The following is a 10,961-nucleotide window of genomic DNA, read 5'->3' on the forward strand; positions in this document are numbered from 1 at the left end:
TGCATGTGAAAGCTGGACAATGAAAAAAAAAGTCAGAGGAATTGACGCATTCGAACTGTGGTGTTGGCGAAGAATATTGAGTATACCGTGGACTGGCAGAAGAACGAATAAATCAGTCTTAGAAGAAATAACACCAGGCTGCTCCTTAGAAGCAAAGATGGAGAAACATCGACTTGCTGACTTTGGACATGTCATCAGTAAAGAACAAGCCCTAGAAAATCACATCATGAGGGTCAGTGAAAACGAGGCAACCCCTCAGTGAGATGCATTGACACAATAGCGACAAGGATGGACTCAAACCTACCAACGATCGTGAAGACGGTGCAGGGCCAGGCAACGTTTCTGTTAATGCATAAGGTAGGCATGAGTTTGAACCAACTCGACAGCGACTAACGACAGCAAGTGAGGCTTTTTCTAATGTTTAAAATTCAGTGTTTCATTCCCTGGCCTCTTACCACCAAAGGCCAGAAAATTATAGTCAAAGAAATCATAGGCTCAGTTGACGCCGTTGGTCTTGACCTTATTCGTTTTTGTGAACCAAAACATTGCTTAGAGTCTAGAGCAAGGCAGTGTTCAAGCGATGACTTGGAAGGGATGGAGGAGCAGGCTTTCCTGGGGTCAGGGAGTTACTGTTTAATTAGCACACGCTTAGACTTCACAGTCTACCAGGCATGGTTCTGAGTGCTTAGCAAATACTAACTCTTCCAATCCTCACCAGGAGCCCTGGTGGTGCAGTGGTTAAGAGCTCGGCTGCTAACCAAAAGTTTGGCAGTTCCAATTCACCAGTCGCTCCTTGGAAACTCTATGGGGCAGTTCTACTCTGTCCTATAGGGTCTCTATGAGTCAGAATCGACTTGACAGCAATGGGTTTTGGAATCCTCACCAAGGTCCTAAAAGAAAAGTATTGCTGTTCCGCAAACTTGACAAAGATGAGATTTGACCCAGGCAGTTTGTCCCCAAAGCTGCCCGTCAGAGGTCAAGATCACGTACTCTACTCTCGTTATCATGTCCTCATGCCCACAGGGAATCCAACAGACAAATATGATGCCAACGAGCAGAAGAAATGATAATAGGCATTAGTAAAAGTTTCTGACCTCCAGAAAAATACCATTTTTTTGCTATTCTTAGGAATCTTAAATAAGAGAATAAGACACCACCTACTTTCTGGTGGAGTCCCTGGTTGATGCAAATGGTTAACTTGCTCAGCTACTAACCGAAAGTTTGGAGGTTCGAGTTTACCCAGAGGTGCCTCGGAATAAAGACCTGGCAATCTACTTCTGAAAAAAAGCAGCCATTGAAAACCCTATGGAGCACAATTCTACTCTGACGCACATGAGGCCGCCATGAGTTGGAATCGACTTGAAGGTAACCGGTAAACTCTCGGGTAGTTTGACACAACCATCCTGCAGGGAGGATGACATGCTGCTAGATGACCCCATAAGTGCCTGAGATTCCTTGTATCTGTGCCAGCTTGCAAATGAGCATGCGTGGAGGGCCGGTTGGCTAGTATAATTATTGTATATATATACTTGGAGGTGGAGGGAGGGAGGTGGGTTATAAAGCTTGCCTTTATCAGTATCAACATATATCAGAGGAATACATGCTACAGCTGGATACTACCAGGAGACTCAAGGTAAATGAACAGTGAACAAAGATACCAGAATATACATGAATTAAATAATTTCTATCCCTGAGGGCTTTCTTTGCTTCCCCCGCCTCCTGCCCCCAGGATTTCCAGTCTCATTTGTCATGTGAATTTTGTATGTGAGTTGTGCATTTCTTTCTCTATATTTTGGTTTTTTTAAGGATAAGGAACAAGACTCATTCATCTTCATCTTCCTGGTCCCTGAGCCTATGTTTGCTGAATGAATAACGAAACACTTCAGACCAAATGACGTCTGTTTAACTTGCAACCTGAAACCACCTGGAGTTGTGTGTTGACTCTGTTCATTTGAATTTCAAGGCAAGTACGGAGGTGTTTCTAAGGAAACGTGTTTCTTTTTTAAAGGATGACTTGATAAGCTAATAATTTTTAATGATAGTGTCTGGTTTCTAAAGATTACTCTCTAGGTAATCTAATATTTATACAGACATCGGCGCTACTATAATATCTCTTTCCTTTTTTCTGTTCTGAGCTTTATTCTATCTTAAAGGAAGAGAATTAAGATGACTTTTAAACTCAGCTTGATATTAAGCCCATCTGATTATTTCACCCTGTATGCCTCTGACTTTTTCCTTCTAACACCTTCATCTTTTGATCTTAAAGCGCAATTGTAGTACTTAAATAGGCTTCATTTACTGTAAAGCCTGGTGTTCCTTGTGCATCACGTCGTAACAGTCAATGAATAATCACTGGTTTCAACCAGGCAGGGGTTTAGTAACTAGGCTGAGTAACTAGGAAACCAACTAATAACAAGAAGAAAAAAATATATTTGAGGAACCCTGATATCATTCCAGAACTATCATGTGTCATTTTATTAAGGTCACGTAACCATCCAACTGTGATGGTAGAACAGTCATAGTGTGGGACCCAGGGCAAGGTGGCTTTGTGAGAAGCAGGGAACTAGAGGGGCCTGGGTGGGAGTCAGGAGACCAGACCTGTGTGGACTCTGTGTCCCCTACCAGTGTGACCGAGGCAGACTGACCTAGTTTTCTCTCCTACAGGCCTCTGCACTTCTTTTAGCTCTGCCATTTTGTGATCCAGGCCATGATCATTTTTGATAGAGTGTCTCACATTGGGATCTGAGATGGTAGGGATGGTTTCTTTTTTTCGTGTGTATGGCAGTTTTTTCAAAGTATTTTTCATAAAATGATTCAAGGGGGGAGCTTGAAGAAAGAAACTTAGTAGCTGTTATTTGAGGTCTCTCAGCTCAAAAGGCACTCAACACTGATGAACACTGGGATTTCTGTCGAACGCTCACCACGGTCTTATGACATAGATTCCACAGACAGATACACAGACAGACAGACAGATAGATAGATGTCATACACTGAGTTGACTGACTCATGGCAACCTTATGTACAACAGAAGGAAATATTGCCCTACCCTGTGTCATCCTCATGATCAATGCACGTTTGAGCCCATCGTTGAGGCAACTGTGCCGATCCATTTCACTGAGGGTCTCCCTCACCCTGGCTGGCCCTCCGCTTCACCAGACATGATGGCCTCCTGATGGCGTGTCCAAAGCAAGAGAGGGGACAATGCTCTGTTGTGATCCATAAGATTTTCATTGGCTGATTTTCAGAAGTAGACCCCGAAGCCTTTCTTCATAGTCTTAGTCTGGAAGTACCACTGAAACCTGTCCACCATGGGTCACCCTGCTTATATTTGAAATACAGGTAGCATAGCTTCTTGCATTACAGCAACACACAACCCACCACAATACAATAAACTGACAGGTGGTAGATAGGTTCCATAATTCCCCTTAGTCTGCAGAGGAAGAACCTAATCTTCAGAGGAGTTAAATAAGAGGCTCAAGGTATCCTGAGTTAGTGAGCAGAGGAAGGCTTGGCTGTTAGGAAAAGGTTCTCTGCAAATTCTAGTGCTCCTTCTATTGAGCGTTCTCTCTCCACTCCTATATATTGGAAACTCCTCAGTGAGCAAAGAGTTTCTTCCCGGCCCCCAGCCTCAGAAGGAGGAAAGATGTCTTCACAAAGAATCAACGGGCCTCAACTGGTCCTCCTTAGGGAGAAAGGTCTGGCGATCTACTTCCACAAATCAGCCAATGAAAACCCTACAGATCACGACAGTCTGATTCGTAAAGGATCATGGGGAGGGTTCAGGACATTCTTTCGCTCCGTTGTGCATGAGGCCACAAGGAGTCAGGCCCGACACAATGGCCGGTAACAACACCAACAGGGAGCCTGCCCATGAGCCCCCAGCACTGAACACAGGCGGGGAGCAGGCAGAGGGGACTGAATTTCCCAGAACTGGCTGTGACAGCAAGCTTCTCAGACACCATCCAGGGCTGCATGAGTAACCTGGGGGGAAAAGCCCCTGTATTAGCTGAAATGGGAGCCAGATGAGTCAGGATTTTCTGCTGTGGTTTAAGAAAAAAAAAAAAAAAGGAACAGACTCTTCACGTCTCCATGGTAACCTACTATGGATCTGTATTCCATTTATGGAACTCCTTCTTGACCTATCTAGCTTTCTGATCAGTGCCTGAATGTACAGAGAAGCCATCAGAATCAATCTGATCTGTGATAAATACCGATTTCCCCTGCACAGTGTGGCCTACTTCTGACACATGCTGTGGTGATAGTGGGACACCCTCAGGTAGCGAATCGCCCTAAGGTGCTACAGTATCTCAATTACCCGGATAACCCCAGATCCAGGGTTGCCATGGAAACCAGGAACTCTGGATAACAGAAGCTAGACCGGTTTCACTTCCGCAACACCCCTGTCTTTATGATGCAGCTACTGTCAGTCCTAGGGTCTGGCCTAAACTAGGCTTTTTTTTTTAAATCTCATATACACTTTTTGGGATCTAAATTTCTCTCCAAAAGATTGAGACCCTGATCTAAGTCTAAGGCGCTCTGGTGGCGCAGTGGTTAAGCGGCTCGGCTGGTAACAGAAAGGTCAAAAAAGCGGTTGGAACCCACCAGCCCCTCTGGGAGAGAGAGATGTAGCGATTTGCTTCAGTAAAGATTGCAACCTTGGAAACACTATGTGGCAGTCTTACTCTTACCGAACGTAAGGTCACTACAAGTCAGAAGCAACTCAACTGCAGTGAGTTTGGTTTGGTTTTCCATCTAAGTCTAAACAGGAAATCCATACATTTCTAGCCATGGGCTGTGCGCCTTCTGATAAAAATGGAAAACCCACGTATTGCTGATGGTTTTGACCGTGGGCTTGGGAGTCAGGTAAAGTCAGGTTTCAATCCTGAATTTTCCATAAGTACCCGCGCTTATGACCCAGTAAGTTATTTACACTAGGGTTCAGGTCCTTCATGTGCAAAGTGGGGACAATAATACCTTGGAGAAATATGACGAAGATGAAAAGATAATACATGTAGAGTGCTTCGCCCCGAGTAAACGCGCAGTCAATGACGGTCACTACGAAGGCCCCGCTCAGTTCTAGGGGGCGCCACTCGCACGGGGGCTGTGGAAATGGGACAGTCCTGAGTAGTGCAATGCGTCCTGCACAGTAAAGTTGGTGGCCCAGCAAAGGGTCGAGACTGTACTTGTTAACCTCACTTAGAGTCTTTGCATGACACAATAACTAGAAATCTGAAATCCAGAAGGAGGTCCGAGAATGGGGCCAGCTCAAGTGTAGAAGTCACCGCCCGGGGAGATCTTATCAGCCAAGCGCGGCGACCACGCAGTGCCACCAGCTCTCGACACTCTGCTGAATTCAAATGGCAGGTTCGGTGTGAAGGCCACAGGGATCAGGGGAGGAAACTGATTCTTCCCGGAAAGACTCTCCCGGCACACATCCTGAGGCCCTGGGACAGAGCCAGGTGACAGCGGGCGAGGGAGAGGGGTCCCCGCCGGAAGGAGCTGGCTCGTCCTCTCCTCCCCTCCCCTCCTCCATCCCCCTGCTTTCCAGCTTTCCCCTCCTCTTCTCCCTTCTCTTCCTCTCCACTCCGCTCTCCCTTCCACCTCTTCCTTCCGTTCGCCTTTCTCCCTGTCCCTCCTTTGCGTCTCTCCTCTCCTCCCCCTCCCTCTCGTCTCCTCCCCTGTCTCCAGCCTCCTTCCTCCTCTCGTCCCCTCCCCCGTTCCCTCCCCTCCGCCTCCCCGCCTCCGGTCTTTCTCCTCCCCTCTCTAGTCCCTCCTCCCTGGGCTCCTGAAGAGCTGCGCCGCGAAAGGAACCGGCGGGTTATTTCCTCCTGCCGCGGCGCCGAAAGCTGTGCGCCCCAGCCCGAGAGTCTGGCTCACCGCCCGTGCCCCCGGCCCCCGGAGCGCCCGCGCCCGCCCACCGCCCCCGCGCCCCACCACTCGCCTTCGCCGGGAGCTCCCCGATCGACCGTCGCCTCCGTCCGCGCTGGCCTGCCGGCAGGGGTAAGAGCGGGGTCCCTCTTGGAGCCCCCACAGCGCCGCAGAGCCTGGAGGGCGCGGGCCAGGCGTCCGCGGAGAACCCCCTCCAGCGCCCGGCTCCACTCCCTGGTAGGGGTGACCCAGAAATGGGACGGGGGACGCGGGTGACACCGAGGTCGGGGTGAACCAGGGGGTCAGGGTGGAGGCGGCGGTCCTAGAATCCTAGGGACGCGCGTCCGAGTTCGCTCACAGGCTTGTTTTCCGGGTACCGAGTGGCCTTGGGGGTGGCGGAGCAGCCGCGGCCCGGAGGCAGGGTCCGTGCCGAGGTCCCCGGGCGGGGTCGCCTGGGGCCCCGAGACGTGCCGGCCCGGGCCTCGCGCACTCGGGCGGTACCGCCGGGTCTCCGGGCGGCCTCCCGGGCGGGGCGCGGGGCTCGTTTCACTTTGCTTTGGCTTTGTTTTCTAAAAGGCAGCCCGGGCCCGGTAGGGTTGTTCTTTGCCGTGGGCTCTCGTCCTGTGGGTGCTCAGGGGACCTGAATTCCCCAAGGGTGTTGGGAACGCAGGAGGGTGTCCGAGTAGCCCCCGTGCGCTGTCCACGGGCCGCTCGGCCCAAGCGCGCCCCGGGTTTGAGGGAGATTTTCTTGGGCGCCCCATTGTGGGGAGAGGCGCCGGGCCCGACTGGGAGGCTGCCGGAATCGGGGGCTCGCGCTGCGTAAAGCTGAAAAGCTACGGCACCCCGAAAACGTGCCGGAGCGCAGGGTCCCCACCTGCTCGGCCAAGTCCAGGGCCCAGCCGGGGCGGCGGGCGAGGGAGGCCCCAGGAGGGTGAACCGGTGGCGCCCTCTCGTCCTTCCGCTTGGGCTAGACCCTTGCGGGTGCCGGAAAACCTCTGGATTCGGGGGGCCCTCGGCCGACGTCGGTGAGGGAATGGGGACCTGGAGGCGCAGGCTACCTTTATTTTCTTGTTCTTGAAGTATTTTGAATGAAGGAGTAAGAGCGTGTATGTGTGTTTGGGGGCTTTGGGTTTTTTTTTTTTTTAAGTACATGAGGCTTTTTATGTTAGTCTGTTCTAAATTTCAGGGTAGACTATAATAGCAGTTGTGCTCCTTATTTAGAAAGTAAATAAGTGAGCAGGCCCTTTGGGAGATAGGAGTAATTTATTTTATCTCACCAGCAAGAGATTACATGTGTTCCGTACAATGGCAGTGATGTGTGTTCTCTGCCTGCCCACACCACCAGCAATCACCTATATAAATCTCTAAGTTAAGGTTATTAAAATTCTGAGTAATACCACAGTACAGTAAATGTTAGCGCTGCGTATCCCGCAGGGAACTATATTCAAACACTTATTCCTGGGATTAGTCATTCATCTTTGAACTGATAACTTTCAAAGCGAGAAAGCAAAAAACTAACCTTCAAAAACTGTGTTGCAGATTTGTTTTGTTTTTTTCAGATTTACCCAAATACAAACCCTGGTTTCTAATCTTACGTAACTGATTACTTGTTCTAATAAAGATATCGGGCATGTTCTCCTTGTTTTCAAATTTTCCCACTCTCAGCCATTCCATTCTGCCATTTCCCCCCTTTTTTTTGGTTCAAAAGCAGTGATCAGAAACTTGGCGTGCCTGTCCCTTTAACAAGCTGTGTTAAGTAAAATAAGTGAGCTTAAATTTGATTAGTGATGTGTCTGCCTGAAACCATTTAGTCCAGCTCTTTGATTCTACATGGTTTTTACAAAACTCATTAAGAGCTGGGCAACAAAAGAATTCTATTCTGTAGCTAGTAATTATAGCTCTCTATGTGGGGACGGTAGGCTGCCTTTTCTCCTGGTATTTGTACACAAAAGCCAGGCAGAGCTCTTCCGTGGTGGTCCACAGCATTTCTCTGTCAGTCTCTGTGAAGCTGGAACATGTTAAATAAAACCGGCAGTCTGCTAACCAAAAGGTTGGTCGTTCGAGTCCACCCAGCAAAGGCAGGCCTGCCTGGTGATTTACTTTTGAAAAACTAACCATTGAAAACCCTATGGAGCACAGTTCTACTCTGACACACATGGGGTTGCCATGAGTTGAAATCGACTCGACGGTAACTGGTTTTGCTGGGTTCTGGATACTGGACAAACCCAAGATGTCTGTTGTCTTGGCTGTCTGTTTGAGGCTTGTTTATGTAATCAACAGGTAGCATGACTTAATTCATCCAGGTACATGACAGACAGCTCTAAGTGAACAAGGATTTCTCATCATAAAGAGTAGTGAGAAGGGCCTACTATAATAACATTTGTATGCTATCTCTGCCCTATAGTGATGTGGCAGAAGGGCACACGCCTGGCACGGTGGATTAGGACCACATGCAACTGGGATTTGGTCCCTACTCTGCCCCTTAGGAGCCCTGTGGTAGGTGTGTGATCCAGGACAAGTTACTCGACATCTGGGCCTCCCGTGCCTCCCTGCAAGATGGCATACCAGCTTCGGCCTGGATGTTAGGGAGATTCAGGGAGATGGTGCTGAGGGGTGAGTGAGTAGGCGTCTGTCAGTGCTGGCGATCCTTAGCAGTGAATATTGATTCTTGAGAAATGCACATGGCAGAATTGACCAAGTGGAGATTCTGCTCCAGCGTGGCCACTTTGGATCCCAGAACAACCCCTCCCCTACCCACCCGTAGTATGCTTATCAAGGTGTTCTCTCTTCTTTCTTGGCTGTGTGATAATTACCTGCAGGGCCGAGGACTTTACGGCCTTTCCAATGCCTCTTGCCTCCCACACTGCCATTTTAGGTGTGTGGGTGTGTGTGTTCGTCCAGTATCCACAACCCAGCAAAACCGGTTGCCGTCAGTCCAGTCGATTCCAACTAATGGCAGCCCCATGTGTATCAGAGTATTGGGTGGCAGGGTTGTTGGGAGGTCTGGTTTAGCTATAATGTTGATCATAAAGAGAAAATAAGAAACCACACACTCGAATTTAAATCGTTACATGAGAATATGCTAATTGCTACTTCCAGTAAGTTATATAAATTGCAGAGTATTTTAACTCCTAGAAGTTTTTGGTTGTTATAAGTGGGAGCACCCAGTCGGGGGGGGCAGGTTAGGGGTACCCCCATAAAACTCTGTTATGGGCCTTCAATTCCATAGCCATGGAGCAGGGAGGGTGAGGGATGCCCCTGGAGGTAAAAGTTGCTATCACCCATGCTAGACCAGTTGCCATCCAGTTGACTCTGACTCATGGTGGTTCCATGTAGGTCAGAGTAGAACTGTGCTCCATAGGGTTCTCAAGGGCCGATTTTTCAGAAGTAGATTGCCTGGCCTTTCTTGTGAGGCACCTCTGGGTGGACTTAACCTCCAAACTTCTGATTAGCGTGCTGACTCTTTGCAGCACTCAGGAATTCCATCATCGGTGCTAACCCTGGTTATTTGAAAATGAGTTTTAGTCACTAACTTTTTGTTTAACACTCTGGTAGTACTTTTTATTACTATATAACTTACCTGGCCAAACAAGCACATTTTAGGGTCCCCAAATAACTTTTCAGAGCCCTGGTGGCACAGTGGTTAAGAGCTACGGCTGCTAACCAAAAAGTCAGCAGTTCAAATCCACTAGCCTTCCTTGGAAACCCTGTGGGGCAGTTCTGCTCTCCCTATAGGGTTGCTATGAGTAGGAATTGACTCAATGGCAATGGGTCTGGTTTTTTGGTTTTAAATCAAGTTTTTGGTCTGTTACAGCACCATCTAATTGCAAGCCACATACGTCATGTTTTATTTTCTAATAGCCATGTTAAAAGTAGTTAAACAGGTAAAATTAATTTCAATAAATTTCCTCTAACCTACTATATTCAAGATATTGTATAAGCGTGCAGTAAATTTAGAAATTATTATTGAGATATTTTACTTTTTTCCTGCTAAATGTTTGAAATCCAGTATGTATTTTATACCTAGAACCAAAAAACCAAACCCGTGGCCATCAAGTCGATTCTGACACGTGGTGACCTCATGTGTTACAGAGCAGAACTGCCCCATAGGGTTTTCTTGGCTGTAATCTTAATGGAAGCGGATTGCCAGGCCTTTCTTCAGCAGTGCCGCTGGGTGGGTTCAAACCGCCAGCCTTTAGGTGAGAGCACATCTCAATTCGCTGACGCCAATGTCAAGTGCCCAAGGCTGGTGGCTACCGTGCACAGCACAGGCCTAGTGTAAGAAGCAAGTTAAGGCTGAGCCATCATTAGAATCACTTCCGCTTGCAGAAATGCACAGCTGAGCAGCACCCAAAGCAGAAATATTTTGAGCTTGTGTACCCAGACCAGGAGGCTCTGGGATGATGCAGGAGGGTTTGGGTTGAAGCAGTGGGTTCTCTCTTTTATACCCTTCCTGGATGTGTGCTTCCTCATAACTTAGGGAGGAGAGGAGGGGAGAGTCTTTTCAGCAGGCGTTCCTTGATCTGGGTCCCCCGGGAGCTGCCAGCGCCTGCACCCTCCGCGGGTGCCCTTGGGCTCACCCATTGGTGCTGGCTGTGCAGCTGTGCAGACAGGAGGCGCCCACCCAGGCTCATGCCCCAAGCTGAGCGCGGAAGGGCGGCACAGGGCAGCTCCCCCTCTTCTGTCCCTGGAAAGACAGTCCCCCTTTCTCAGCAACCGTAGCAAGATTCCCTTGGGAGGCCGCCAGAAAGTGACTTATCTGCGTATCTGTTTCTTCATATCTTAGTGGAATTCAGTGGGGAATCAGCATTAGTATTCAGTTATCTAAATAGCATACCCACTTGTCCTAAGAAGCGCTTTTGGCTTGAGATGTTTAGGGAAAGGCTTTTAAAACAAGAACTCCTGGCGTTAAATTTTGAGTTACCTGTGCTGGTGGTACAGTGGTTAAGAGCTCAGCTGCTAACCAAAAGTTGGCAGTTCGAATCCACCAGGTGCTCCTTGGAAACCCTATGAGGCGGTTCTTCTCTGTCCTGTAGGGTCGCTATGAGTCGGGATCGACTCGACAGCAATGGGTTTGGTTTTTTTTTTTTTTT

The 10,961-nt window shown here is 48.7% G+C and overlaps 1 protein-coding gene across 1 annotated transcript in view; it reads left to right on the forward strand.

The window, feature by feature from the left end:
• The first annotated feature begins 5,936 nt into the window (after positions 1–5,936).
• Positions 5,937–10,961, forward strand: part of ETS2 (ETS proto-oncogene 2, transcription factor) — a 22,991-nt gene continuing 17,966 nt past the window's right edge. Inside the window, exon 1 of the mRNA XM_004387992.2 lies at positions 5,937–6,000. The gene's annotated coding sequence lies outside the window, so the exon portion shown is untranslated. The remainder of the gene's footprint in view (positions 6,001–10,961) is intronic.

The sequence above is a fragment of the Trichechus manatus genome, unplaced genomic scaffold (genome assembly GCF_000243295.1).
Source record: "Trichechus manatus latirostris isolate Lorelei unplaced genomic scaffold, TriManLat1.0 scaffold00202, whole genome shotgun sequence".
In the NCBI taxonomy this organism is placed as follows: Eukaryota; Metazoa; Chordata; class Mammalia; order Sirenia; family Trichechidae; genus Trichechus; species Trichechus manatus.